General features: G+C 45.6%; 1 protein-coding gene and 1 pseudogene across 2 annotated transcripts in view; both read left to right on the top strand.

The window, feature by feature from the left end:
• Window positions 1-27776, top strand: part of MLXIP (MLX interacting protein) — a 2166122-nt gene that overhangs the window by 347431 nt on the left and 1790915 nt on the right. The gene's annotated exons all lie outside the window — the stretch shown is intronic.
• On the top strand, window positions 21081-21478 carry LOC147679419 (ribosomal protein eL22-like pseudogene; annotated as a pseudogene).

The raw sequence follows: 27776 nt of genomic DNA, 5'->3' as shown, positions 1-27776 counted from the left end.
GGTTTGTGTCATGTGTTGTTATTAATCATTTGCGCACATTTGAGGACCATCACTTAGTTGATAGTCGCAAAAGCAAGTTTTAGCTATTTTAATATATGCAAGATTTTTAACAGGCCAGGTGTCCTGTGATCCGTAATGGCTGAGTGCCTTAATCCAAATGTGTCATTTGTGCCACAACCACAGTCTAATAGTGCCATGAATAATTCATAAAATTACATCTATCTATACCACATGTATTTCTTTTAATCTAATTTCGCCACATTGTTAGCATGAGTTATGAAAGTCCATTTCATTTCAAAATTATCATTATCTACAGTATTGTAACTTTGTCATAAATTTCACAGGTGCACATGTAGCTCCTCGTCCCCGTTGCGACTCCACTGGTTTCTCGTTTTGAATCTTATTATAAGTTTTGATTCCAGGCGTCTCAATTTTCTGGTACGATCACCTCCTCTTTCATTTTCGCTCACCATGGTAATTCCAGCATATTTCATATCTTTCCAGGTTTTTCCTGGATGAGTTTTTAGATGTTTCGCTGTCCTGTAACTAAAGTCATTGTTTTGCATAGCTCTTGTGTGCTCAAGTATTCTTTTCTTGAGCGGACAGACTGTAGAACCAATATATGTTTTACCACTAAAACATTGTATCTGATAAACCACAAATTTTGATTCACAAGTTATTTTGTCCTTTATTTCAAAGATCCTGCCTTTTGGGTCTTTTATGGTTTTCATGTTTTGACCAATCTTACACGCTTTACAGGATAGACATCTGCTGAACCCTAGTTGACGTTTTTCTAGCCATGATAGGGGTTTCACTTTTTTAAAATGACTGTTAACTAGGGTGTCCTTAATTGAAGGAGGATTACGGTAAGATATCAGTGGTCTATCTCCAATGAGCGAGCCTATTTCTGCATCTTTTTTCAGCACATTCCAATAGGATTTGTTGTATCTTGTAGCTTTCCTTGGAATAGGTAAGAATCAATCGTGGTTTGTCCTCATCCGTGTTCTTTTCAGTTTTATCCCTTGGTATCAATGTTTCTGCTCATGACTTGGCTCTAGCTCTTTGTTCACCTCTTGCTATGTCTGCATATTTGTATCCACGTTTGGAGAAACGATCTTTAGTTTCTTTGAATTTGTTTTCCATTTCTTTTTCTTCAAAACAATTACGTTTCATACGTAAGAATTCGCCATATGGGATGCTTGTCTTTAGTGAAACTGGGTGGAAGCTCGTTCCATAAAGTACACTATTTGTCGATGTTTTCTTTCTGAATACTGTAGTTTCCATTATGTTATTTTTTACATAGACTTTTGTGTCCAGGAATTCTATTTCTTTTTTTCTGGATGTTAGAGGTGAATTTTAATCCCATCTCATTGTCATTCAAATGTCAATGTATTCTGTCAATTTTTGTTTCAAACCCTTCCATAGGAGGAACAAGTCATCAATGAACCTACGCCATAACACCACATCCGTGGTGTATGGCTCGTTTTCTTCTCTCCAAGCTATGTTTTTCTCCCACCATCCCATGGTGAGGTTGCATAGCTTGGAGAGAAGGAAACGCCCATGGCGCAACCACACACTTGAGTATAGATGTTTTTGTTGAAGATGAAGACATTGTTCTTTAAGCAGAAATTTATCATATCTAGTAGCATATTACTATGCCTTAATTCTGATAGCGGTCTCTGATTTAGGAAGTACTTTATTGCTGTTAGGCCTATGTCATGCTGTATCGAAGTATACAGTGATACAACGTCTATAGTGGCTAACCAATACTCAGGTTGCCATTCCATCCCCATGATGATTCTTAAAAAGTCACCAGTATCTTTGATGAACTAACTGAGAGTCGGTACTATTGGGGCCAAAAAGTAATCTACATAGGATGCAACATTCTCACACAAAGATCCACAACTAGATATTATTGGACGAGCAGGTGGTTTGATTAAGGTCTTATGAATTTTCGGCAGAAAATATATTGTTGGCATTATGGGATGTGACACAATCAAGTAGTTTTTTTCTTCCTTGCTGATCAGTCCTTTTTCTTGCCATGCCTCAATTAGTTGTGTAGAGTCCTAGTCATTTCTAAAGTCAGATTCTGTTGTAGCAGTTTGTAATTAGTTGCATTATTTAGTTGGCGACTTGCTTCTTCCACATAATCAGTTTTGTTCTGGATAACAATATTTCCTCCCTTGTCTGCTGGCTTTATTTCTATCGCAGCATTTGTCTGGAGGGCCTTCAATGCTATACGTTTATTTATGGTTACATTTTCTTTTTCATTTATGATGTTCTTAATGGTCTCTAGTTCTGCCACAACCAGGTCATGAAAAACCTCTATTCGGTTGCCTGGGTTTAGGACAGGACAAAATTTCGATGTATTTTTTAAATTTATCTTTGGATGTGACCCTACCAGATGCCCCATTTCAGATACTATCTGAGTGTTGGTTAATTTCGTCTGTTCTACTTGATGAGATAGCTCAAAAGCAACTTGAAGACCTTCTGCATCTGCCACCAAAAAGTCTTATTGTTCACTAGTTGTAGTGGAGTCAACTGATGTTGTATCCATTGTTTCACCACATTTGTTTTTAGTAAAGAATTTTTTAAGTTTAAATTTGCAGATGTATTTATATACATCAATCCTTGTTTCAACCTCATCCTGATGTTTCTCGGGGCAAAACGTCAATCCTTTTTTGAGTAGGTTGGTTTCTGTTGTTGTTAATTTGTAATCTGATAGGTTGATGATTAATTGTGGGTCTGATTTGATCAATTGTTTCATTTTTTGAAAGTTGTCCTGTTTCGTAGAGGATATATTTGATGTTCAGCCTCTCCTGGTCTTCCTCCTTGGATAGTGTTTGCCACTTGTCCCCTTCCTCCTCCTCTCGTTTTCGCATTTCCTCGTCCTCTTCCCCTTGTTTTCGGGGTTTGTTGGTCTCTGTAGTGTAGAGGATTTCCATTTCTTCTAAAAAAGACAGCTTTTTCGGTCCCAAACTTCTTTGTTCGCCCTCACTGACTTCTGATTCAGTTTTGCTTAGAGTTGTGTCATACTGGCGATTTTGTGGAACTACATGTTGTTGCTGTTTCAAAGTGTCAAAGCGTTTAGCAAACGTGAAGATAGTGCCATTCTCAAAATCTGATTCATCACGTCTGAATTTACGTTGTTTCCTTTCTTGGATTTCATTATCATGTCTGTCTAGGTTTGTATCCATGTTTTGGCGCAGTTTATTAATTGTATCTTCACTTTCTCCTTGTGCTTGTATTTGTTCTTCAAAATCTTTAATTTTTGTATGCAAATCATCAACATCTTTCTTTGCATATTTCAAGATGATTAAAATCATTCTTCGTGAACAGTCAATATTATTTTGTCCCCACTCTTCTAGCATTTCAGGGCTAGTATCGGGATGATTTGGTAAAGTGAAGATACGTAACCCTCTTGGAACTAGTCCTAGTTCAGTATATTTTTCTAACGTTATGATTTCCCAACTTTTTGAAATGTCTTTCCTTGATAATTTCTCCAATTGTTGGAATAGCTGTTTGATTGTTGGCCTCGCATTCTTATTTGTGTTGTCTTTTGAGGCTGTCAGATTTGAGCATGATGCATTTTTCACGAACATGCTTTCTGCTTTTTCTAAGCGTTTTGCTGCTATTTGTTCCAATATCTCGAGGAGTGGTATTGTTTACAAGTGTCTCAATAAAGTGGCTTCAATTGTTGAAAAACATGCGTTAATTATTGCTTGTGTGACAAATGTTTGTTACTTGTGGGAATTTCAATGATTTATACTTCAGAACAGATGCGTTCTTCACATTCCAGGGAATAAGATTCGAAGTGAGTGTTTATCTGATTCCAATTTGAATACAGAGAAATTACGCTTTTTTAGTTCAAAGTCGTAAATTATTTAAACACCCGCTGCAGCATTACACATGACGTTAGCAAATAAGTCACAATTTTCGATCATTCAACTTACCCGGTACACTCCCGACGCTGGTGGTGCCCTCCGACACTTCCAGTCGGCGCTCAACATGTCGAAATCAGACTGTTGTTGCTCGCGTCATTGTTTGAAATTAGTGCTCTCAATTCAGCCCACAGAAATTCCATTACAGCGTTTTCTTCGAATCAGTTCAAAAGCGCTGTGTTCTCAGGAGCTCTCCAAAACGAAGCACATTATGCAATGTTCTGTTTGTTAAGCACAATAGTAATGCCGGTCTCTCCCCCGTGTCCAAATAATGTACAAGCAATTGTCCCAAGACGAGAGGAGCTGCTGAACAGCAGGTGCTGGTGGTGAGGTTCGGGACCCCATCGCATTTAATGTCTTTAGCAAAAAACCTTCTGTCAGAAAGACGCCGCACACCACTTCGAAAGTTTATCTTTGTTCTTTTATTTCCTGTAGGTTCCTCACCTACGCGTTTCGGACATAAACTGTCCCTGATCACGGTTACAAACAAATGTCCTTCATTTGTTTCTAGTATTTATAACAGCAGACACCACATGGCTAGTAAGGATGCATTGTGGGGTCTGTAGTTTTAAGTTTACTTTCTAACTTGTCGTGGCATTATTTGTGACCAGATCGTTGCAGTTAATGACACAGATGGATATTTGGTTTGTGTCATGTGTTGTTATTAATCATTTGCACACGTTTGAGGACCATCACTTAGCTGATAGTCACAAAAGCAAGTTTTAGATATTTTAATATGTGCAAGAATTTTAACAGGCTAGGTGTCCTGTGACACATGACACAAACCAAATATCCATCTGTCCAACCGTGATCAGGGACAGTTTATGTCCGAAACGCGTAGGTGGGGAACCTACAAGAAATAAGACTGTGGTTGTGGCACAAATTACACATTTGGATTAAGGCACTCAGCGATTACGGCTCACAGGACACCTAGCCTGTTAAAAATCTTGCTAATCTTATTAATATATATATATATGTGTGTGTGTATGTGTGTATATATATATGTGCGTGTGTGTATATATATATATATATATATATATATATATATCTGGAAACACTCGAACCACTTCCTGAATTCTCCAGCGGCAAACAGGCGAGGAAAGAGACGCAGACCTCCGGAGCTTCAAGTGGGCAATATTTTATTTCAGTGACCCAACACAACGCGTTTCAAGCCCGTAAGCCCTTGATCACGTGTCACGTGTCAGTATATATATATATTCCACAAAGCAGCGAGGTCCTTCCGGGATCCCAACTCCCCAGTCAGGTGGCGTCTTAGGTTCGGCGGACCGCGCCGACCGAAATTTACTATAATCAACAGTTTGCTTAAAAGCAAGAAGACGCACTCAGGAATACTGCTGCATAACGAGTTTATTGCCCAGTCAACACGCTACGCGTTTCGACAATGAATCTTGTCTTGATCACACGTCATTAACCCATGTAGGTCAAACCATAATATACACATCACCATGAGGGTCATAAACATAGAAAATGTGTCACCACAACTGTTAGCTACACAGTACAACAGAGCCGCCATCTTATGCTGGCTACAGATCATGACTGAAACTTGTAGTTGCATCGATTGTTAAACAGAAAATTAGTTTAACATTTCCTATTGTAGTGAACATATTACTTTATATCCGCAATTGGTATGCCTCTTAAGTATACATTTTATCAGTGTCCATTTGCGTTTGTAATCAGACAAGTGCCATGATTACACCCAGCCGAGGCATCGTAAACAGTGTCCAATGCTCGTTTCTTTCAGACAGGATATATATATATATATATATATATATATATATATATATATATATATATATATATATATATATATATATATGTGTGTCGTTATATATATGTGTGTGTGTATATATATATATATATATATATGTTTGTATATGTGTATATATATGTGTGCATATGTGTATGTATATATGTATGTATGTGTGTGTTTATATATGTGTATGTATCTATATATGCACTGAAAAAACCATAGGTTTCAGGGACCTTATAGTTAGTTGGAGATTTCACTCGTACAAAACCATAGAAATTCTGCCATTATAGTTAGTAGACCTAACTAGAACTCGTGCGTCCGCAATGCACTGCTGATGAGGTCACATATTACATCACTCATGACATACTCGGTGACATCACTCATGCCATCATCCAGTGAATGTGTGTTTCTGTAAAGTATAAAAATTATATATATATATATATATATTGTGGTTAGACTCATTACCACTTTCAGCCCACCAGGAACCTCCAGTATGCGCCAGGGGGTTGCGTTGCAGAGAGGTGTAACAAGAGGTGTGGCCTAATTGCTCCTCTCTGCAACGCAGCCCCCTGGCGCGTTTTCAGAGGGGGAACTAATTCCCCTTGCATACTGGGGGTCCCTGGGGGCCAACTAGCCCACCAGGAACCTTCAGTATGCCCCAGGGGGCTGCGTTGCAGAGAGGTGTAATGAGGCCACGCCCCTTTTTACACCTCTCTGCAACGCAGCCCCCTGGCACATTTGCAGAGGAGGAACGAACTCCCCTTGCATACTGGGGGTCCCTAGGGGCCAACATGTCCACCAGGAACCTCCAGTATGCGCCAGGGGTCTGCGTTGCAGAGAGGTGTAATGAGGCCACGCCCCTTTTTACATCTCTCCGCAACGCAGCCCCCTGGCGGGTTTGCAGTGGGGGAACTAATTCCCCTTGCATACTGGAGGTCCCTGGGGGCCAACTAGCCCGCCAGGAACCTCCAGTATGCGCTAGGGAAGGTACAGAGTACCGTACAGAGTACTGTACTTCGTACCCCGCGATGTAAAAAAAATATATAATTTTGGGGCCTTGGGGGTCCTTATGGGACCCCCTGAGCAGGGGTCAGGGTGTTTCTACCCTGCCCCCTTTGCGTGTTTTGCACATTTGTTTCACGGTTTTCTTGTGCCTTGGTTCTACCGAGGCACAAGATGGCGGCCAACACTTCCTGGTTTGGAGTGTTGACAGCCAATTAGCATGAAGCTCGTGCTCGGGAAGGTACAGAGTACAGTACTTCATCTATAGATATATCTATGATTTTACTTTTGATTTTCTCAGGAACTACTGAACGGATTTACACCATTTAAAAGAAAGTGTAATCTGCGAACCGAACTCTACCTGTTTGGCACATTTGGTGTAATTCCGTTCAGCCATTCGGGCTGTAGCTCTGGCTAAAGGTCCCTATGGAAAATTGCATGGGGAAAACACGTTTTGGGACCCCCCATTTTTGTCAGCCCCCGCTTCACGAATCACCCTCAAACTTTCAGGGAAGGAGCGGAGCAGGCCATTTTCTTGGAGAATTTCGCGTGTATTCGTCGATTGGCGACCAAAGTTATTCCAAATAGAATGTTGCAGATTTCCTATGGAAACTAGGTCCTAACTATAACTACCTACTGGCGACCGCCAGTAGGTAATATATATGTATGTATATATATATATATATATATATATATATCGAGAAATAATAGCCCTGCACCTCCAGCTGCTGTCTGGCGAGCAGAAACCACGGCGAATCCCAAGTTTTCAGGCAAACTGATGTTTATTTCACCAAATTACACAACACAACGGTCTGACGCGTTTCGGGCGGATGCCCTTGATCACAGATATATGTATGTATATATGTGTGTGTGTGTGTGTGTGTATATATATATGTGTGTGTGTGTGTATATATATATATATATATATTCACAGAAAAAACCATAGGTTATAGACCATATATAGTTAGGAATTTGCATTTACAAAACCTTGAAAATTCACTGAAAAAACCATAGGTTATAGACCATATATAGTTAGGGATTAGCATTTAAAAAACCTTATTTTACTTGCACAAAACCATTGAAATTCCATATATAGTTAGATGCACTAACTATATATCGCGGACCCGCAATCCACTGCTAATGATGTCACATATTACATCATTCATGACATGGTCAGTGACATCACTGATGACATCACTGATGACATCACTGATGACAACACCCAGTGACTGTATGTTTCTGTAAAGTTAAAATATGTCTTACATATTGAAGAATGAGTGGATGTATAAGTGTCTGGATGAAGGATTTAGTAGGTGCATGACTGACTGTATGAGAGAATGATTAAATGTGTCTCACTGAGTGCATGGGTTAGTGATTAAAGTGTCTTAATTTGGCAATCATTATTTATGTTCTTCTGTAAACTGCTGCATGTTTAAATCAGTAGCTATATCATTAACTATATGGGTTATTGAATGGTTGCCCAAGTATTTGTATGGGAGACTGAGTATGTGTGTGGGTGGCTGGGAGGTGTATATAGATGTGTGAGCAGTTGATTCCCTATGTGTATGGGTTCAAAAGTGCATGTAGAAACAGCTGTATGGACAGTTGACTGTGTGCATGAGTATATTGGTGAGTGAATGGATATCTCAGTTCTACATGTTAAAGTAAGTACATATGTAAAACACACTCCATGTGAGAGTTGACATATATAAATAACTGAACATAAGAGCCAGTGAATGTGAGAGTGGCTGTATGAATCATTGTGAACTTGTATCAAGGATTGTATAAGAGAGTAAATATGTGTTAGTATATGTTTGAATAAGTAAGGTGTGTATAACTGTATAGTTGAGGAAATGGAGGTGGGATTGATTCTTTGCATGACTGACTAGGTGTGTGGGTAACTCCATGGATGTGTGACAGTCTGTGAGTGCCTGTTTACACTGAGTGTATCTAAGGTTATATTAGAGTCTGAAGATGTATTATCACATAAATGATATCATCAGTGATGTAATCAGTAATGTCAAATGAGATGTCAGTGATGTCATCAGTGATGTCATTTGAGATGTCATCAGTGATGTCATCAGTGATGTCATTTGAGATGTCATCAGTGATGTCATCAGTGATGTCACTGACCATGTCATGAATGATGTAATATGTGACATCATTAGCAGTGGATTGCGGGTCCGCGATATATAGTTAGTGCATCTAACTATATATGGAATTTCAATGGTTTTGTGCAAGTAAAATAAGGTTTTTTAAATGCTAATCCCTAACTATATATGGTCTATAACCTATGGTTTTTTCAGTGAATTTTCAAGGTTTTGTAAATGCAAATTCCTAACTATATATGGTCTATAACCTATGGTTTTTTCTGTGAATTTCATTGGTTTTTTAAAAGCTAATATCTATAGCTGTAAAATATATTCTTTATTAAGTGACGTATCACGTAGCCCGTGAGACGCCTCAGGATGCATCGCATAACCGTGACGTATCGTCTCTGCAGCGCAAACCAAACCCAAAACGAAAGCGCGCCAGAACACGCTTAAAGATATATATATATATTTTTTTAACCTTAATTAGACAAAATCCACACGTGCACATATCATAAACGCTCAAAAAACACAATATGTCGGACTCCCGTTACGCTGCCGGTTAGCTGCCCGGTTAACGTACCAGGAAGCACCTTTACCGCGAAAAATCGCAATTTTTTTTTTCACCCCCCAGGGAACTTTAATAGCCCCCTCATCAATCCTAGGGGTTCAGGAGGGGTTTGCTTACCCCTTTCATTCATTTCCACCTTTTTTTTTCCACCTCTTGTCTCTCGATCCCACAGAGAGACAAGATGGCGGCCGCTCCAGACTGTTTACAATGATAACAGCCAATCAGCTTCTCTACGGCGAAAAAAACGGAATTTTTTTTTTTTTTTTTTTTTGGGCCCAGCGTGGCTCTATAATACCCCCTCATCAATCCTAGGGGGTCAGAAGGGGTCTACCTTGCCCCTTTCCTTTATTTCCCCCTTTGTTTTGGCCTCCTCTTGTCTCTCGATCCTACCGAGAGACAAGATGGCGGCCGCTCCGGACTGTTTACAATGTTGACAGCCAATCAGCTACTCGTCAGACTCCCGTTACACTGCCAGTTAGCTTCCCGGTTAGCTGCCCGGTTCGCGTACCAAGACGCGTCTCTACGGCGAAAAAATCGGATTTTTTTTTTTTGGGCCCAGCGTGACTCTATAATATCCCCTCATCAATCCTAGGGGATCAGAAGGGGTCTACCTTGCCCCCTTTCCTTCATTTCCCCCTTTGTTTTGGCCTCCTCTTGTCTCTCGATCCTACCGAGAGACAAGATGGCGGCCGCGCCGGACTGTTTAGAATGTTGACAGACACCGGAGAGCCAATCAGCTTCGCATCGCAAAGTTCCGATAAGCGAAAAGTACGCGAACCGGATCGCTGCCCGGAGCGCTGTTACAGATATATATCTTGATTTAAACGTTAATTTCTCAAAATCCACTGAAGCACATATATTGAGACCTAGCAAAGGCACATCGGGCTAACAGTCCCTACAATTTTGCCAAGTTTCGTGCAAATCCATTCAGCCGTTCGAGCTAAAAGTGAGTCCAACCGCCCTATGGAAATTAACATGGGAAAAACGCGTTTTGGGACCCCCCTTTTTTCTCGGGCCCCCCTTGATGAAACCCCCCCAAATTTTCAAGGGCTGCTCAGAAACAAAATGTGCCATTTTCCTGAAAATTTCAGCCAATTCCGTCCACAAACGCCAAAGTTATTAGACATAGAATTTTCAGAAATCCCATAGGGAAAAAATCCTAACTATATATACCTACTGGCGACCGCCAGTAGGTAATATATATATATATATATATATATATATATATATATATAAAAACTGGCACATTCTCCAAACGGATAGTGTGCTCAGTGATGACCTGCCTGCGCATCCACTGGTGACATTCAGTAGAGCAAGGTCACTTGGGGATTTGCTAGTTACTAGCCACTTGGAGAAACCCATACCTAAGAGCAGTACATTAACAGAAATGAAAGGATTTTATCCTTGCGGGTGCTGCAAGGCCTGCTCAGGCAGTAAGCGGGTTTTATCGTATGAGGTACCGGGCACAGGGAGGATAATGCATATAAAAAAGTTCATCACATGCAGCACCCCTTATGTGGTCTATTGTCTGCTGTGCCCATGTGGCTTACGCTAAATCGGCAGCACCATTAATCACCTCAAACTGCGAATTTTAGAACATTTGAGGGCCATCGATAAGGCGGAACCAGCATATCCGGTGGCCCGGCATTTCGCAGAGGTGCACAGCAGAGACCGGAGCAAGCTGCAGTATTTTGGCCTAGACACAATTCCACCAAATGTCAGGGGCGGAGACCGACTAAGGCGGCTCCGTAGACTAGAGTCTAGGTACATTATAGATCTGTCCACGGAATACCCAAGGGGTCTTAACAGTGGGGAAGAGATGGCGTTTCATTTAGGAAAGTGATGTTTGACTATGACATACTGTAAATTTTAAACATGTTGTACTATGAATTTATCTGTTGTCTGACATGATACATATGAACTTTTATATACGCATATGAAAGTATATGAAGATTAGCATATATATACATATATATACATATATATATCCTCGAGGATTCATGACATGAATTATTGGATGTATCATGAAATGACTTGATTGAGATTATATTCTTGCGAACCTGCCACATATATTTAGCTGATCTGCTTTTTTTGGGGTTCTTCGAATGTCTTTGAATGTTTATTGAATGGTTTTCTTGATGGCCATTTTCTCACTCAATTGAACTGCCATTGTTTTTTGACTCAGTCTATAGTTTAATAAGAATAGCATAATGGGCAACATTTTGACATAGAACATGTGCCGATCCACGGCTCAATAACAATGTGAGAATGACATATTATGATGAATCACTAAATCAAAGGAGAGAGGGAGGACTAGGTAAGCTAGTCTGGATCCCCGTTTATATATTCAAAATCAAAAGAGACTAGCTAGGTTTAAGCAAAAAAGACTCAAAGGAGTACGTATGTCAAGGGAAACCAGTAGGTTTTATTTGAAAGCCCTCACCCACCAACCTAGTTGGTGGCATGCTTCATCATCGGGCCCCACCGCAGTGGCACCTAACGTGCCCCGGGTGTGCTTCGACGCCAGATTACTGCGGAGCTGGTATAATTGCTGAGTGTGCAATGTGGTGAGTATGAAGGTGAAAATTTAAAAAGCCATACAGAAATCCCAGCACCCGAGGGTAAAAGACTATTTTAATAAAACTGGGTATCTGTTGGCACGTTAAAAAGGCAGACGGACACAATGGAGTATGGATTATGACCTCCAGTGTCCTGTGTGGTCTACATGTTTCAGCCTGGCCTTTCTTAATTTGAAACAGGCTTTCCTCAGGACCAAGTGAATATGTGTGGGGGTATTAAGAATAAATTACAGTGAGTGTGTTTAAGGTTCTATGTGTAGCACACACTAAGGTGCTATATGGGTGAGAAGGGGGTTCCCTCTCGCTTTGCTACATATAACATAGAGGGAGACATACAGACGTACAGGGTAGAGTCATATTAGCATATTATTGCAAAAAAACACAGTCGTCATTCCACCGTCTTGTAAGGTGAGTGAACGAACTATACATGGCTAAAGTGTGGTCTTGTCAGTGGCAAGACTCAAGTGAAGTTTATCTAGAAGCCGGTTGTAGTGGTGATCTAGAAAACGAACATGACAATGTGAGGTTCAGGTAAGTGAAAGATAATCAATTATTGTCCTCACACAGTGTTTTGCTGATCAAAGCCTCCTTGGGTCGCCTGGCAGAGAAAGAGACCCTAAAAGAAGGTAGTATTGGTTTTAAATGATTATCCGACCTGTAAGGGAAAACCTCAACACCTTACCCCAACAGTAGCTGTAGTGCGCAGCCTCATTTACTCACGAAACTGTCGATCTAGTTCCTCCCTGGACCTGTAATCCTTCTGCGGCGCCCGGATGTGAGTGGGGGCTGGCCGAGCCTGTTTATTTAAAGGTTCATTCATTGGTTACACCTGGTTTAAGGTAGAAACAGAGGGAGGGGTAGTCGCGCTGAAAGCGCCATGTCATGCGCGCTCTGCGCATGCGTTAAGAGAGTAGCGATCCCTAACCAGCGCGTGAGCCTGCTGGTAATGTCTCTCTGCGCATGTGCGGGTAGTTCGAGACTACCGCGCATGCGTTGAAGGTGCCGCGCATGCGTGGAAGGGTGTGTAAGCGCTCATGGTAGCGCTAGTATGTAATGAAACCTTTTTAGAGGGGCAAAAAGGTGTCAAAAAGGATATTGACACTTGAAGGTGGCCAATGAATAGTATAATAATGTGAAAAGGATTAGATTATGTCCGAATTACAGAGGAAGGAAGTCTCAGTCATTGAGTGAGGGCTATGCACTGAATAGAGAGGAAAAGGACTCAGTCATTAAGTGTTAAGGGAATTCCAAGGTATGGAATCGTTGAGCCCCTCAGTGTGGGTCGATAGGCGATAAATCCAACGTTGTTCTTTTTGGAAGAGAAAACTTTCATTGTTTTCAGTTATGGGAAATTGCTCAATCACGGTCCAAGCGAAATCATTGGGGGTGTGATTGTGGGACAAGAAATGGTCAGTAAGTCTACTTATGTTTTTACCACATCGGATGGTGCTACGATGTTCAGTCATTCTTGTCCGTACCTTCCGGGTAGTCATACCCACGTACCGTAGGCCACATCTGCATGTCATGAGGTACACCAGGTTAGAGGAATTGCAGTTGGTAAACTGGCGTTGTGTCCATACCTTGCCCGGTTCTAGGTCCAGGGTCTTTGAGGGGGATGTAAGGTGGCACACGCTGCAAATATTGCACGGTTGGTGTCCCGTAAGTTTTGGTAAACCCCAAGCGTTGAGGATGGTGTTGTCATTAGTGGCACAGTTCGGTCTGGGTCTGGTGTGTACTAGGGAGTCTTTCAGATTCTTAGCCCTTTTGTATGCGAATCTGGGTTTTTCCCAGTTTCGGTTGCCTGAATTGATGATCTTCCAGTTCTTGGTGATTATGTTGGAGACCTGATTAGACACGGTATTATAAGTGGTGACGCATGTCAAAGTGGGTTCTTCAGGGGGCCTTGTTGTTGCCTCAAGCAGAGACTCTCTATTTTGGTTTCGAGCCCTCTTGCAGGTGGTGTTCAGGATCCTGGTGGGGTATCCCCTGTCTTCCAATTTATGGATTAAAGTGGCTGATTGTTGTTTGTAGTCCTGAATTCGGCTGCAGTTGCGTCTCAGTCGTAAAAATTGACCATAAGGGAGATTTTCCCGTAGAGGTCTAGGGTGGAAGCTGTCGAACCTCAAAAGTGAGTTCCTTGAGGTGGGTTTATGGTAAGTTGTGGTTGTCAAGCCATCCACCCCTGCCTTGATGGTAAGGTCCAGGAAGGCTAATTCAGAAGCACTGCTAGTGCAGGTAAACCTCAGGTAGTTGTCACGGGTATTGAGCCACATGAGGAATTGATCCAGGGATTCCTGATTTCCTTCCCAGATTACCAGAATGTCGTCGATATATCGACGCCATACATTGATGTTAGTTGCGTAGGGATTATTCACAGATTGTATGTGTGTCTTTTCGAAATGGGCTACGTAAAGACCAGCTATGCTGGGAGCAAAAACGCTCCCCATGCTGGTGCCATTGGTCTGTAGGTACAGCTTGCCCTCATATTCAAAATAGTTATCTTTTAATGCCAGAGTGGCACAATCCATTATGAAGCTGCGTGGGAATCAATCACTCCTAGAGCCCCTGTCACGCTTCTGCGACTATTTCTTGAATCCATTGGTTCAACTCACACCTTCTTACATCAAGGATACGAAACACCTTCTAAATGTAATCAAGGAAACCGACTACAACCCCGAAACCCAACTCCTTGTCGGATTAGATATTGAGAGCCTCTACACTAGCTTACCGCAGGACGCCACATTGGCAGTACTGGAGGAAGTCTTAACTGGAACGGTTTGGAACCATCACACTCCACGCAGCTTCATAATGGATTGTGCCACTCTGGCATTAAAAGATAACTATTTTGAATATTAACGCAGAGCGCGCATGACATGGCGCTTTCAGCGCGACTACCCCTCCCTCTGTTTCTACCTTAAACCAGGTGTAACCAATGAATGAACCTTTAAATAAACAGGCTCGGCCAGCCCCCACTCACATCCGGGCGCCGCAGAAGGATTACAGGTCCAGGGAGGAACTAGATCGACAGTTTCGTGAGTAAATGAGGCTGCGCACTACAGCTACTGTTGGGGTAAGGTGTTGAGGTTTTCCCTTACAGGTCGGATAATCATTTAAAACCAATACTACCTTCTTTTAGGGTCTCTTTCTCTGCCAGGCGACCCAAGGAGGCTTTGATCAGCAAAACACTGTGTGAGGACAATAATTGATTATCTTTCACTTACCTGAACCTCACATTGTCATGTTCGTTTTCTAGATCACCACTACAACCGGCTTCTAGATAAACTTCACTTGAGTCTTGCCACTGACAAGACCACACTTTAGCCATGTATAGTTCGTTCACTCACCTTACAAGACGGTGGAATGACGACTGTGTTTTTTTGCAATAATATGCTAATATGACTCTACCCTGTACGTCTGTATGTCTCCCTCTATGTTATATGTAGCAAAGCGAGAGGGAACCCCCTTCTCACCCATATAGCACCTTAGTGTGTGCTACACATAGAACCTTAAACACACTCACTGTAATTTATTCTTAATACCCCCACACATATTCACTTGGTCCTGAGGAAAGCCTGTTTCAAATTAAGAAAGGCCAGGCTGAAACATGTAGACCACACAGGACACTGGAGGTCATAATCCATACTCCATTGTGTCCGTCTGCCTTTTTAACGTGCCAACAGATACCCAGTTTTATTAAAATAGTCTTTTACCCTCGGGTGCTGGGATTTCTGTATGGCTTTTTAAATTTTCACCTTCATACTCACCACATTGCACACTCAGCAATTATACCAGCTCCGCAGTAATCTGGCGTCGAAGCACACCCGGGGCACGTTAGGTGCCACTGCGGTGGGGCCCGATGATGAAGCATGCCACCAACTAGGTTGGTGGGTGAGGGCTTTCAAATAAAACCTACTGGTTTCCCTTGACATACGTACTCCTTTGAGTCTTTTTTGCTTAAACCTAGCTAGTCTCTTTTGATTTTGAATATTATGATGAATTACATCCTCTGACCTTGGGCAGTAATCTATCTGCAGGTTAGATGAGATTTATTGACGTGGATATTGTATCTATGGACACTCTAAGATTGCGCCCATGATGTCTTTGAGAGGTTAAGTCCTATGTTTGTGTCCATGCTATGAATAACAAATGAGTAACTTTATTAACATGCCTCATACTGAGTGTTACAAACACTGACGAAGGCAGCACGCCGAAACGCGTCTGTGTAGCTCCTGCATGCAAATAAACATGTGGTTACCTGTACCCTCCTGAGTGCTGTGACTTTCTGAGGATTCTAAAGAAAGAAAGATTGAGCGATATATATATATATTTGTAGACACATGGTAACTCGCATGAGACACACTCGAGACAGGCGAGAGGTTACCAGCCTTTTATTTCAGGTACAGTTGTGCGATGAATGCCGGTACAAAAATACTTTATTTGTTCAGTATAATTCTTCATGCATTCACCACGCCGAGATGGCGTCTATTTTGTGTCTCACGAAATCCTCGTTTTTATTATCAGGAACTTGTACGATGACTTGAAATACGCCAAGCTTTATGCATTCTGGTGTGTGATCAAGCGCTCTATGGAGCGCGAAATGCGTCACGTAAGGTTTATGGCGTAAATAAACTTTGTTACTTGAATCACCTCGGTGACCTGTCGTTACTTTCACCCGAGTGCTCGTTTTGGAACGCCGTTTTGCGCGTATGTGTGTGTATGTGTGTATATATGTCAATCACTCAATCAGTCAAAGTACTTGTAGAGCGCGCTACTTACCGTGAGGGTCTCAAGGCACTTAGGGGAGGGGCTGCGGCACCTGCTCGAAGAGCCAGGTCTTGAGGAGTCTTCTGAAGGCGAGTAGGTCTTGGGTCTGCCATATGTGGGTGGGTAGGTTGGGTGTTCCAGGTCTTGGCGGCGAGGTAGGAGAAGGACCTGCCGCCAGAGGTCGTTCGTTGGATGCGGGGAACAGCGACGAGGCTGGCCGAATGGAGCTGGCGGGTGGGGGTGTAAAAGCTGAGTCTGCTGTTAAGGTAGGCTGGTCCGGCATTGTGGAGTGCTTTGTGTGCGTGGGTGAGGAGCTTGAAGGTGATCCTCTTGTCGACGGGGAGCCAGTGTAGGTCTCTAAGGAGGGAAGTGATGTGGCTGCGGCGGGGTACTTTGACGATCAGTCGGGCGGAGGCGTTTTGGATGCATTGTATTTTTTTTTTTAAACCGTTTTTATTGCAGAACCAAAATTTATATAGCATACATTTACAATCATTCGGCACTGTCACCGCTAGGGCGTATGACTTGTTCAGTTGTTATTCATACACGGCCTGTAAGCCCACAACCCTGTGGTCGGGCGGCGTCAAACATTGGACTATTATTTATAGCAACCTCTGAACTTTGGTATTTTCCCCCAAGTGAGGATATCTTCAGTCTGCTTTTTATTTTCCCCCCTCACAAACCTCTCCTTCCCCCTCCCCCCCAACTTAGCTCTCCAACTCCCTCCCCCGCCTGCCTCCCAATGCCCTCACATACGCCTGAGCGCACAGCTGGTGTGTATTCATGAATGCGGTCAGAAGTAATTGCTTAAATATGGAGTAAGTGCACCTGGTGTGTTTGTGGGAACGTCAACATCTGGATTGGAAGTTCCCTCGCCTTGATCTAACGTGCTGTCTCGCAAGGCTTGCACCAGCGTCTCCCATGCCGTTGCTTTCGCTCCCTGCCCATTTGAGGAACTCATTAACCCACTTCCTGTGCGTTGGACCTTTTTTCGATTTCCAATTTCTCGTTATTTCCCTCTTGGCCAGGATCAAACCCATGTCAATAAATTTGCTTGTTATCCTATTTTTGGGTGTGTGCGGAAACCAATGCAATACGCTAACAGCCTTGTTATATATATTGCAATTCCCTGTCAATGGCTTTGTTTAATGTCTCACCGATCTCCCGCCAATAATCCCGTAGTTGAGGTCAGTCCCATAGCATATGACCCAGGTCCGCCTCTGTTTTATTACATCTGGGGCATGCCGCGTTCTCTGCTCCAAAATACTTCCCCAATTTCCCTGGTGTGAGGTAGGCTCTATGGAGGACATAAAAATGTATCAGCTGGAAACGTGCGTTCCTTGCACGTCTCATTATTTGCGCCCAAGTGATGTCAGGGATCTCTGTTTGGAGGTCTGATTCCCATTTAGCCTTTAATGTTACCAGGGGTTGCAGAGTTTCACGCAGCATCGTAGAGTAAAGGCACGTTACTGCTTTATAAGCACCAGCTGCCATCATAGTGTATTGTCAAGCCATGGATGTAGCGGGCTCTAGAAGCCCTTCCCCCCCAGTGAGTTTGCATGGCCCTGGTCACAGCTGCGTGCATCAGGTAATCTCCCCTCGGGAGGTCGAACCTATCCTGCAATGTTTGGTAAGGGATTAACACCCCGTCTTCGTAAAGGTCCCCTAGCATTTGTAGTCCTGCGTCCTCTCACCCTTGTAAGCGCGACCAATCGCCACCGTGAGGGAGTGTAGTCACCATTCCCAGCGGTATCTCGGGTGCATACATATGCCGCACCCCCGCTCGCCATCTAGCTCGATTCCAGAGCTTAAACGTCTGCTCTTCTTGTGATAGATCTCTGATGGTAAGCCTTTGCTGTAAGGTGATGTATGCCAACACGTGGCGTGGGGGGCCTCCGTCCCTCTCGTGCTCCGGGCCTCGGTACACCCTGGCCACTTCCTGTGTGAAGATTTGCAATTGTGCCGCTAAATAATAGAGCTCAAAGCCTGGGACCGCTAATCCTCCCTCGTCCTTCGGTCGGAGCAGCGTGGCCAGCGCTATTCTGCGCCTGCCTGTGTCCCAGAGAAACGATATCAGTATTGACCTCAGTTGTCGAAAGGTAGAACCGGGTATCCACCCCGGCAATGTGCGGAAGTAGTAAAGAAGGCGTGGCAAAGCTATCATCTTCACCAGCGAAATGCGCCCCGTTACCGAAAGTGGGAGGGTGGCCCAAAAGGACATACTGCCCTTCAGCGCCCGAATACAGTGACCCACATTGCACTCCAGCATATCTGCAGGCTTGTGATACACATATAAAACACAGTCCCTGTGCACACTCAAGTTAGATATACATATAGTAAGTTAATTTCAAACCATTTTCGACTTGGTAAGAAGAAAAATGAAGGGTGAAGCCTTGTAGGTCTTGATGCTTTAATACTTGAAACAAGACCACGCCAGCCGACACGTGTTTCGTCTGAGTACAAATAAACTCGGACTCTATAGGGCTTACTTCCCATGGAAGCAAGTGGAACAATCCCTGAACCGGTGATAATTCCAACCCGGTTCGGGTGTTGATCAATTCTCCAATGGTTTTCAGAAAAATCAATAGTTGATGATCAAGCGTACTCTGTTCTGTGCTTGGAAAATTAACCCTTATATTTCGGGCTGAATGCAATGTAGCCGTAGTGTTATTCTTAGAGGCAGACTAAATAAAAGGGAATCTTCCCGATGTATGGTGTGTGTACCAAAACTCGTATAGTTGTGGTTCAAACTGGTGCCGATCCCATAAAGGTCTGTGTATCTGTTCGTCTGCCCCACGGCTGCTTCGGCGTTCTCGTGTAATGACGAAAATTGCTGATACACATATACCCCTAAATATTTCAAACAGTTTGGCTCCCAAGTGAGCTGCAGGCGAGTGGTAGGTCGGATCTCCCCCTGGCGCAGTGGGAATAGGCAGGATTTAGCCCAATTGACTTTCAGACCTGACAGCTTGCCAAAGAGCACCAGGAGTCTTTCAGCGCCCGTCAGCGTCTCACTTGCGTCCTCTAGAAATAATAGAAGGTCATCTGCGTAGAGCGAGATAGCCTGCGGGCGTCCTTTGTAAACTAAGCCCCTATAAAAAGTTCCCTTCCTGGCTTCCGCCGCAAACGGCTCCATAGCTAACGCAAATAACAGGGAGGATAGCGAGCTTCCCTGCCTAGTGCAACAGCACACCCAATACTGATGCGAAATAAGGGAACCCACTCGCACTCTCGCCACCGCAGACGCATACAACACCCTCGTCCACCTTATGTAGTCGTCTCCAAGGCCAAAGTGCTGCATGACCTTGTACAGATATTCCCACTCCAAACTATCAAACGCCTTCTCGATGTCGATTGATAGTACCAAGGGTGTTCTCGCGTTCGGCAGTGGGTCGTCCATCAAACGTATCAGTCTACCTATATTGATAGTAGTGTTTTGCGTGGGGATGAAGCCGGATTGGTCGCCATGTATCAGCCCCGTCATGTGCTGTAACAATCTGGTCGCCAGTATGGTGCTCAGGATTTTGTAATCCGTTGTAAGCATGGACCACGGTCGGTAGGACGCTAGATTGGTGCTTTCTCTCCCCGGCTTCAGCAGTGGTATCATCAAAGCCTCACACATGGATTGAGGTAGTCTGCCTCTGATCTTGGCTTCATTATATACTAGTTGGAGCCGCGGAGCAAGTTGCTCCAGGTATTTGCTGTAGAATTCGATGGGCAACCCGTCCAATCCCGGGGTTTTGTTTCGGGCCATCTGCTTCACAGCAGTCCCGATTTCCCCTAGTGTAATGTCCCTGCCCAGGGCTTCTGCTTGCTCCTGGTCTAGCTGCGGCAATTGCAGTCCTTCCAAGAAGGTATCAATTTCACACTCTTGTCCTTCTAACGCGCTTTCATAAAGCGTACTATAGTACGATTGAAAGTTGTCCAATATTCCCAGTTGGGAGTGGCACATGCCGCCCTCTTCCCCCTCGATGGCCAAGATCGGATGACTGCGTCTTGTAGGGTTAGCTAACCAAGGGAGCAGCGTGCCGGCCTTATCCCCCTCAGCATGTGCCCTCATTAAATATTTTTTGTGGTCGTAACTACAAAGCCGTTCCATTTCAACCGCCACTGCTTCCTTGGCTTCACATACGGTACCCTGTAGCTCAGGATGATTAGATCGCACCAGTTCAGCCTTCCTTAGCACCCCTTCTGTCTTACTCAGATCTACCAATAGAGTCTTGCACATTCCTGCACACTTCCCTATGCAGTGCCCTCTGATATCGACTTTAAAGGCATTCCACTCCATCGCTCTGGATTCTGTGGTACCCTCGTTTTCCTCAAAATAATGTGTAATTCTCTCTCCCTTTTGCCCCCTAGCAAATCTGAAAGATGGCGCCGAAAGATAGAAAATCAAAGAAAGCAAGCTGGAAGTTAATCCTTGATCTTACTCATCCAGTTGAAGATGGAATATTCGACTCAAGCAACTTTGAGCAATTCCTGAAGGAGAGAGGGAAGGTTAATGGAAAAACTGGAAACCTTGGAAATATTGTTCATATTGAACGATTGAAGAACAAGATCACAGTGGTCTCAGAAAAACAGTTCTCAAAAAGGTACCTGAAATATCTTACTAAGAAATACCTTAAGAAGAACAATCTCCGTGACTGGCTTCGAGTGGTTGCATCTGACAAAGAAACTTATGAACTGCGCTACTTCCAGATTAGCAAAGATGAGGAGGAATCTGAATCCGAGGACTAAATATTTGGAAATGGATGTGAAACAATGTGCATAAAAATCAAACCTAGTAACTCTCTCCTAGCGCCTCCCTGAACAGTGGATCGTCCAGTGTGTCTGGTCGCAGTTACCACATTGGGACTCGTGAGACCTCAGTCACCCAGTTCAGTGTTAGTAGCAAGGGATTATGATCGCACAGTGTACGAGCTAAGTACTCCGTGTTCGTCACAGCATTGATCACCAATGGAGAGCACAAAAAAGTGTCAAGGCGGACATGGAGGTCGTGCAGGCTAGAATAATATGAGTAATCTCTCATAGTCGGGTGTTGTGCTCTCCATGCGTCCCCTAACTCCCACCTCTACTGCCATTCGAGCCTACGCTTCGCTAATCGATGCACCGGGGACGCTGCTAGCGGTGGGTGGGATCTGTCTAGTGTCGTGTCTGTCACTGAGTTAAAATCGCCTCCCATGAGTATGGGCCCGCTAAGTAACCAGCTAGCGCTCCGGAAAGTTTCGTTAAGAAAGCTGATTGGTCGACATTGGCTGCATATACGCTACACAACACTATATCTCAGCCTTTCAGTTTCCCCTCTGCGGCCACAAATCTCCCTTCTGGGTCTACCACATGCCTAATCACTTGGAAGGGAACCCCCGCCCAAATCCAGACCAGCGCACCCCTTGCAAATGCAGAATATGTGGTTCTGAATAATTGCCCTCTCCACCTTCGCTGCAGCGCAATGCCCTCCTGTTTCGTCAAATGCATTTCCTGCAATAGCGCTATTTGAACTCCTCTTCGGATCAAATAAGCATGGACCTTATGCCTCCTTGCCATAGTGTGTAGTCCCCTCACATTCCAATTTACACATTTCACTGCCCCAGAATTAGCCATAGTCCCATGTTAAGCGACATGAAGTAGCATAAGTCCGCATCCAGGCGTATGTGGTGGCCTCCCCCCTGCCCCGCCCCAATCTCAACACAACTGTCCCCCCCTCCCCATGCCCTTCGCCTCGAGCCACCCCAACTACTCTTGGCTTCCTCCCCCCCCAGAACAGGACCTAACTTTAAAAAAGCTGCTCCCATCCAGTGAAGTAGTGTGGCTCACTGGTTAGAGGCGGCAGACCCGAGAGCAGAGGACGGCCCGGGACCAGGGTTCGATTCCCGGCGCTGCAGGTTTCTGGACCAGGGTCAGCGGACTCGATAATTCTCTCGCCTCGGTGCCCACTTTGATCAGCGATCACACTCGGCAACTCTGGGCATTAGCTTGCCTCATCTTCACTAACGGCCCCACCAGACCGCCGGGGATGCCTGGTCTCACCCTGGAGATACCCATTAAGGGACCATCTCTCAGGGAAGCCAGGAAGGGTTTCGCAGCGGTCGAAGCGCCTTGGGACCCTACGGGTAAGTAGTGCGCTATATAAATGCCTATACATTTACATTTACATCCAAACTTTTAGAAAAAGTCTAGCAAACCCCCACTGCCGCCCACCTATTCCGCAGTCTTCACTACGGTGGCCTTATGGGCCCGCAGGGCGGCGCCTGGCTCCGGGGGTTGTTGTTGTTGTCCCATCCTCCCCCGCCCCATAATCCCCCCATTAACACTCACAAGCATCCTATCCGCCTTGTTATATATTGTTATATATAGCAGCATCGGCGGGCACCGGGCCCTGCAGGCACCATCTGTAGTTAGGATTATTTGCCATCTTCTTCAGGCTTCTATAATGTTCACCGAAGTCTGCGGCGTTACAACGGGGCCCCTGGCACCCCCAAGTTCCGACAGGTCTGTTTACGAGCCGGTAGCCTGGCCCTCCGAGTTCGACCCCTGCACGAGCGGGTGCTCACCGTCCCTGACAAGTCCACCACTGCTTGTAGTGCTGCTCTTCTCTCATCCTCCGTTTGCGATTCTGTTAGTTTCCTAGATCTCTGTCGATGTCTCCGGATCCTTTGCGATTTCCGCACAGGTTGTTTACGCTTTTCTTCTTCGGCTCTGAATTGTGCCCCGTCTGTCCCGGTCTTGTAGGTGTCCCACCACGCCCAAGCATCCGGTGACGCCGGAAAGAAGAGCGTCTTGTCATCTACAACCACTCTAAGCTTGGCTGGGAAGAGGAGCGAATATTTTATGCTCTCCGCTCGTAATTCCCACTTGAGTGATAAAAAGGAGGCACGCAGTTTCTGTGTTTCAAAGGTAAAGTCAGAGAACAGTGTTACATTACTATTATCTACTTGGAATGGGCCCACATCTCTGGCCCTTTGCAGCAGCCAGTCCCTGTCCCTATAATGCAATAGTTTAATTACCACTGGACGAGGTGGCTGGCCCGGCCTTGGTGGTCAAGCCGGGACCCGGTGCGCTCGTTCTAAGGTAAAAAAAGGTGAAAGACCCTCTGGTGCCACCACTGTTCGTAGCCAATGATCTAGGTATCCCACCATATCATCACCTTCTGTTTTCTCTGTAGACCCACCAAGCGTACGTTGTTGCGCCTATTGCGGTTTTCAGCATCCTCCGCTCGCCGTTCCAACGCCTGTATACGGTCAAGCGCATCTACCAATCGCCCCTCCATGGATTTATGCTCTGGCACTATCTCCTGTAGTGTGTCCTCCGTACTCTTGACCCTGTCCTTCAATTTATCGTGGTCCGCTCGCAGAAGCCCCAATCCTGTCGCCACTTGAGCTATGTCCTCCCGCAGGGCGTCTTTCGTGGCTGTGATGGCCTCCAAGATACGGTCCTGCAGCTGCTGTAGATCCGTGGGGCTTTGCCCCGAGCCATCTGGCGCCTCAGAGCTGGCGGTCCCCTCCACTCTCCCCTTAGGTTTTCCCATCATGTGCTTGTACTTTCCGCCACACGACCACGTCCCCCCTCGCAACTTTCTATGGGGGAGTCTGTTTGTGCTTCTCCGAGCAATGTTCTCTCAGTAGATGCTTCGTCCAGGACACTAGGTTCACCAGTCTGAGCTCTTCTAGCCGTCTCCAGTTTACTTCGACCTTTAGTTCATTAGTACCGGCCAGCGCCCAATGCCTTAATAACTGTCCCGCACCTTTTTGTGTCAGCCTCCTGGGTCCAGGGGTCCCCTACAACTCCAGCTCAAGCAGCGTTCCACCTCCGGGTCCGGCCAGCCCCAGTGCTATGTCCAACTCCTCAGGCTTTTCCTGGCTGATATCCCGTCAGGGCCCAGTGATGTACCAATCACCGCTTAGTGTCCACTTCGTTCACCTTTAAAGTGCACCGTGGCCCCAGATGGTCGTCAAGGGCCAATTCTTGCCGCTGTTTGAATCGAAGCGTTCTCTGTCTCGCGGGTCGTCCAGCGTTGTTCTAGCCCAAATTTCAATGAAAGTGCTCTTCAGGACACTTTTATATAATCCCAGGCCCTCCCCCGCCAACAATGCCACCACCTGCTTCGTTAAGTTCGGGTAGATCCTCGTTGGGGGCTCTCTGCATGTCGTCTGTCCTCCAGGCGGTTCAAACGCTGCCAGCTCCGCCGGCGATCACATCCCGGTACAGCCTCTGTACAGCTCTGCCCAGCTTTCTGCATGGGGCTCCGCTCACTCCCAGGCCGGCCAGCGCACTCTTCTCTCAAGCTCCCGGTAGCGCGTGGAGTCTCAGCGCTAGTTCCCGTGCCCCCTTCTGATGCTTCAGCAAAAGCCGCTCCTCACCCGTTGCCTGCTGGTCTCTACCCTTCCGCCCGTGGCTTTCCCAGGCTCGCGACTCTCCTGCATTCGATCGTCAGGAGATCCTCACACCCAATAGGTGGTTATGTCCCTTTCATCGCAGGCAGGCCCAGGTCAGGGTCACCACAGTTCGCTGTGTCTCCAGTCCTCTCGTTTTGCTTATACCTCAGGGTCCCCCTCTCGTCGGCTAATCTGCAGGGCGGCCGCCATCTTGTGAGCTCCCGTAGCAGAATCGGCAGCTCGCGACTGGACCTTCCCGTGGGAGTTGGGGTTATTGACTCAGCCCCCTTCGCTGGCGACGATCGGGGGGCCCGGGCGGCGCCGCTATTTCTCCCGAAGCGTCTAGGGGGGTTACTGTGCACCGCTGGTTCTCAGTGTCGCCGGCTCCAAGTGCTGTCCGCCATCTTGGGGCCAGAGCGCCCGATGTTCTTCTTTGTTGCCGATCGTATTTACAGGCGTTGTAGCGGCATTATTCCCGGTTCCTGGGGTTCCGCCGCCCTTCTGACGTTTCTGTTTAGCCGGATGTCTCGACACACGGTGGATTTAGTGCCGTAGTCAGGATTACATCAGGGATCGGGCGCGGAGCTCCAGGCTCACGCTGCCATTCCCCACGGCATCCAAGCCATGCCCCTCTTGGATGCATTGTAGTCATAGTAGGTGTTTATCTGGGATTCCTGCGTAGAGTGCGTTGCCGTAGTCCAGTCTGCTGCTGACGAGGACCTGTCATTGTTCTTCTTGTTTCGGTCGGGATCCACTTGTAGATCCTGCGGAGCATGCAAAGGGTGTTTTAGCAGCAGGAGGAGACGGCGTTGACCTGCTTAGCCATGGAGAGGGAGGAGTCGAGAATGAATCCTAGGTTGCGTGCATGGTCGGTGGGTGTTAGTGCTGTTCCCAGTGTTGTCGGCCACCAGGAGTCGTCCCAGGCTGAGGGGGTGGGTCGAGGATGAGTACATCCATCTTGTCCGGGTTCAGCTTCAGACAGTTGCCCCTCATCCAGTCGGCAAAGGCCTTCGTTCCCTCGTGGAGGTTGGTTTTGGCGGTGTGTGAATCCTTAGTGAGGGAGAGGATGAGCTGGGTGTCGTCGGCGTAGGAGATGATGTTGAGGTTTTGCTGGCCGGCCACTTGTTCAAGGGGGGCCATGTAGATGTTGAACAGCGTCGGGCTGAGGGATGATCCCTGGGGGAGGCCGCAGATGATGTTGATGGCTTCGGATCGGAAGCGTGGGAGTCAGACGCTCTGGGTTCTGCCGGTGAGGAAGGTCGTTTTCCAGTTAAGGGCCTTTTCTTGGATTCCGGCTTCTAGGAGGCGTGTCTTTAGAGTGCGATGGCAGACCGTGTCGAAGGTGGCCGACCGGTCCAGGAGGATGAGGGCTGATGTTTCGCCTTTGTCTAGTTGACGCCTGATGTCATCTGTGGCGGCGATGAGGGCTGTCTCGTTGCTATGGTTTCGTCTGAATCCGGACTGGGACGGGTCCAAGATGTTGTTGTCTTCCAGGTGGCGGGCCAATTGCCTGTTGGCGATTTTCTCAATGACCTTTGCCGGGAACGGGAGCAGGGAGATGGGCCGCAAGTTCTTGAGGTCCTTGATAGTACAACTAACTATATAGGAGCAATTTCAATGGTTTTGTATGAGTGAAATGTCCTGCTAACTATAACACCCCTAAAATTTATAGTTTTTTGAGTGAATTTTAAAGGTTTTTTAAATGCTAATTCCTAACTATATAAGGCCTGAAACCTATGGTTTTTTGAGTGAATTTCAAAGGTTTTTAATTGCTAATTCCTAACTATATAAGGCCTGAAAACCTATGTTTTTTTCAGTGAATTTGCAAGGTTTTTTAAATGCTAATTCCTAACTATATAAGGCCTGAAACCTATGTTTTTTTCAGTGAATTTCAAAGGTTTTTTAATGCTAATTCCTAACTATATAAGGCCTGAAACCTATGTTTTTTTCAGTGAATTTGCAAGGTTTTTTAAATGCTAATTCCGAACTATATAAGGCCTGAAACCTATTTTTTTTCAGTGAATTTCAAAGGTTTTTTAATGCTAATTCCTAACTATATAAGACCTGAAAGCCCACCAGGAATCTCTAGAATGCGCCAGGGGACTGCATTGCAGAGAGGTGTAATGAAGCCGCGCCCCCTTTTACACCTCTCTGCAACGCAGCCCCCGGGCGTGTTTGCAGAGGGGGAACTAATTCCCCTTGCATACTGGGGGTCCCTGGGGGCCAACTAGCCCACCTAGAACCTGCAGTGTGCGCCAGGGGGCTGCATTGCAGAGAGGTGTAATGAGGCCAAACCCTTTTTTACACCTCTCTGCAACGCAGCCCCCGTGCATGTTTGTAGAGGGGGGAACTAATTCCCCTTGCATACTGGGGGCCCCTGGGAGCCAACTAGCCCACCTGGAACCTCCAGTATGCGCCAGGGGGCTGCATTGCACAGAGGTGAAATGAGGCTATGCCCCTTGTTACACCTCTCAGCATCGCAGCCCCCTTGCTCGTTTGCAGAGGGGGAACTAATCCCCTTTCATACTGGGGGTCCCTGGGGGCCAACTAGCCCACCAGGAGCCTCCAGTATGCGCCAGGGGGCTGCATTGCAGACAGGTGTAATGAGGCCACACCCTTTTTTACACCTCTCTGCAACGCAGCCCCGTGCATGTTTGAAGAGGGGGAACTAATTCCCCTTGCACAT

The sequence above is a fragment of the Lissotriton vulgaris genome, chromosome 11 (assembly GCF_964263255.1).
Source record: "Lissotriton vulgaris chromosome 11, aLisVul1.2, whole genome shotgun sequence".
NCBI lineage: Eukaryota > Metazoa > Chordata > Amphibia > Caudata > Salamandridae > Lissotriton > Lissotriton vulgaris.
Note: the sequence above shows the minus strand (reverse complement) of the source record. Positions and strands in the feature narration are given on the sequence as shown.